Raw genomic sequence first — 4093 nt, forward strand, 5'->3', positions numbered from 1 at the left:
GAGAAACCAGCTCGAGTGCACTAGAATTTGAAAAGAACACAACCGGAAAAAATATGCCTCTTCCTTCAGACTTCCTCACAGAGCCCCTCCTCCAACACACACGAACGCGCACATGACCAATGAGGGCACGAGATAAATTTGTGCACAGATGGAAGGCTGACAGGCTGACAAGCAGGTAGGCCATCCAGTTATTTTAGCCGGGCCGGCTAAGATGATTGGTCGTGCTTTTTACATCGCTTCGGCTTCCAGAGATACATTTTTTTATGTATTTATTGTCAAAGCATTTAATATATTCATTGCTATCGGGACGTTAAGAGCATTCCATGGAATATAACAAAAAGTGTTTTCTGAAATAGATTACATACCCCATTGAATTATGACTGAAGATTGTCTGTCTTCCTCTCCCATGTTGTTCCTCGATACGTAAAGGCTGCAGCACCTTTGACAACTTCTCTCTACATATCAAACATACCGGTAAACCAGCATTGTTTGCTGTGAAAGCATATAACTCTGTCCACACAGAATTAAATCCTGTGTTCCTCCGGTACTTTTCTTTGATTTATCCATAGTTCGCTCGTCGAGCCGGGGGTCAGGTTATTCACCCGCAAGACAAGGCGCTAGCGCGGGACCGTAGCATGATGTGACGCATATTTTAGTTGACCTAATTAAAACCGTTTTGTTTTTTATTTATGTGTCACAGTATCACCTCAAAATACAAGATACGAAACATTTTCAACCGTGCAACAAAATATAAATAGTCCCACAAATATTTTTATTTTATTTCCTTCTTATTTTTGTCTAAGCTCAAGGGAGCCAGAGCAGAGGGCTTAAAGGGCCGCATGCGGCTCGAGGGCCGCGGGTTGCCGACCCCTGCACTAGACTGACAGAGAGAATAGGGAGTGTGAGATGAAAGATGTGTTTGAGACCGAGGGGGAATCAGCCTAGTAAAGTGCGAAAGCGGCAGGATTATTATTTAAAAGTTCTATAGAAAAACTATTGTCTTCATGATTTTTTTCTGAATGAGGTTATATGATACTATAGATAGTATGAAATCGAACAAGAAATGGTAAAAGAAGAATGAAAGGAGGAGAGGATGGCAGCCAAACACGGAAGATCAAAGCAGTGGCCTCCAGTCATGAGTGGAAAAGATGTGTGTGTTGTTCATGTTATCCTGTGACACACGAGTACTCCACCAATCTGAAACCTGAGCGCTGCAAAGCCCACCCCGATGCTCCAGAACTTTTCAGTAACTTTCGGAAAGTAATAGAACTTAAAATAGATCTTGGTCCTTGCAGTCGTAGCACAAAAGTTCCTAAACATTAACTTTTCTCAGAAAATGTAGTGGAAGGTTCCAGAGGACAAAAAAGCGGTCTATGTTTGTTTATGGTGTGGAAACATTTTAACCACAGGACCTATAGTGATAGGAGATAACATAATTCAACATAACATCAAAAGCTTAATTGCTGTCAAAAAACTGTGAACTGTCAGGAAGACCATTTGCTAATTCTTTGTATAACGTTAATTGTATAACTTCCACGTTTATCATTCCTGATGGGTACATTGAGTCTGGTGAATTCACTGAACTCCCAGCAAGCTCTACTTAAATCCAACTTGAGCAGAGGTCTAACCTTTTAAATGACCTTGAAAATTCTTTAAAACTTATGAAACACAATGTGTAATGCTGCTTGTAAATCCTCTCTTTCTAGTAAGTTCCAGTACGCTTGATCTCAGATCTCATGTGATGTTTTGAACCAAGATATCAGCACGCTATGTTTTGTGTGCTCTGATCGAAATCTGTGGCATGTTTTGTACAGTCAGCTGTGTGTGTGCGTACGTCCTGTTCCTTCAGCATGGAAGTTTTTTAGGGTTTCGAGTGTTTACCTACCCGCTGTTTGGAGAACGGCCTGAGCCTGATGGGGGGTTGGCTCCGACACTGCAGGGAGAGAGAGGGGAGACAAACTGTTTATAAAAAATATCAGAGTCAAATCTGAAATATTCATTATCTCAAAGAACTGAAATACAGTATTATAATGCCTTTAAGCCGAACTACTTAGAATTTAGCGTGTATGTGATATTATGTCAATGTTTTTTATGATTGCATAGGTTGAGTAAGCATTGCTGTCTGCCAAAGCTTCTTTTTTTATAGGTTAACTTAAAACAATGTATTATACTTCTACTGTTAATCTTTTTCAAATCTGTTCAGGGGCTTGAGATTATAGATCATGCGATTAAAAAAATGTTTAATATAATTGTCCGTTTGACTATAGTGTTTTAGAATAAAGCTTGTGTAAAACTTTAGCGCCTACTAAAACCGAAAAAATCTGTTACAGCCGATAAACTGTGAAGTAAACTAATTATTTTCTACTCCTTCTGTTAACTTTGTCTGATGTAGTCCTTAAAAGTAACCCTTTCACAATGATTTTTAATAATTGCACAAAATCACATTGAAAACGTTTGAAGTGAGCTATGAGACGTTCGTTATAAAGTGTATGATTTGATACAAAAACACACATTCAGACAGAAAACTGTAGTAGATAAAGTAGAAGGCATCAAACCAGGTGAAGTTTCTGGTTTTTGCCGCATCAATACTGTACATACACTTTGGAAAATCGGGCAGTGGCGTATCCAAATGAGAAGCTTAGGGCACATTGTGTGCCAGCTAAAGGGTGCCACCATGACAATTAAGGATATATTTGAATAAAATACAATTATGTTTAAATAACTGATAAATAAATACATATTTTGTAAGAATTTTAGCAACCCCTAATTTGGGATTCACCAGACAATTTACATGTGACATCAGTTCATTACATTTAGAGTGCCTGTACATTTCTTTTTTCATAATGAACATTAATTAATTCGCAGTTGGATATTTTTTTATACTTTCAATGTATGTATGAATAAAGGTGCCCTCAGACGCCCTGACAGAGGTTCGGGTTAACCCCTGATTTTCCTTAAATCATTGAAAGAGATAAGTTATGGGTCCTATGATAGTTATTCATTTTATCAGATAAATATTATAACAACTTTCTTTTTGACTGGCCCCCGGCCTCCTGTCATTTTAGCAATGCTGGGCCCGAGGCAACGCAAACAGGGAATAGATGTCTTGCAACATTGTAAATGTAAGTAAAGACAAGTAAATTGGATAAATTAATGTGACAAATATGAGCAATTGATTAAATGTAAATGTGTATGTATTATGCAGCCTGTCTTTTGAAAAATGGTTTCTGCCTTATTATACACTTTGATGGAGGCTCCAGCTTTTCATCCATGTTTGTGGCTGCACATATGTCAAGAACACAACCTCTGAGGGCTAGAAATACTGTATATTCTTATATAATTATTATTATATCAAGAGATTATGGGGCTTGATTCCCATGTGTTCTCCATGCACTCCATTTTTACTTCTACATTAACAACGCCTAAATGCTGCATATTGTAAATGGCTGCATTAAGACGTTAGTGGAGTTTAAAGATGAACATGTTCACGGAGGAGACTACAAAACCACCCATCCTAACGAGTCTTTGGAATAATCACTATGAAGCTCCCACAATAATTGTTTACAAAGAAAAAAAATAAGCAGAATGGTTATGAATTCCCACATGGGTGCACACACACACACACACACACACACACACACACACACACACACACACACACACACACACACACACACACACACACACACACACACACACACACACTTTTAACGCTAGAAAGTCTCCATTTGATCTAGACAAGAATATTTCTATATGCAGCACACACATACATACACACTCGCACACACCAACCCAACTCCCGAGATACACACAGACAAATACACACCTATATGAACACATTCAAACACTTTTCTTGTCTTATTGTGGCAAAGACATTGTTTGATGTTCTCAACACACAGCATCACACACACTCAAAGCCTAGTTGATTTGATGTAAGAAATGATTGTGTTTCATCCCGTAAACCACACACACACACCTTCTCCTAGGATCAAATGGTATCTTTGTTAGGGTAGAAGGTGTGTGTGTGTGGTTTACGGGATGAAACACAATCATTTCTTACATCAAATCAACTAGGCTTTGAGTGTGTGTGATG

The sequence above is a fragment of the Notothenia coriiceps genome, unplaced genomic scaffold (assembly GCF_000735185.1).
Source record: "Notothenia coriiceps isolate Sejong01 unplaced genomic scaffold, NC01 NC01_scaffold00037244, whole genome shotgun sequence".
NCBI classification, from domain to species: Eukaryota; Metazoa; Chordata; class Actinopteri; order Perciformes; family Nototheniidae; genus Notothenia; species Notothenia coriiceps.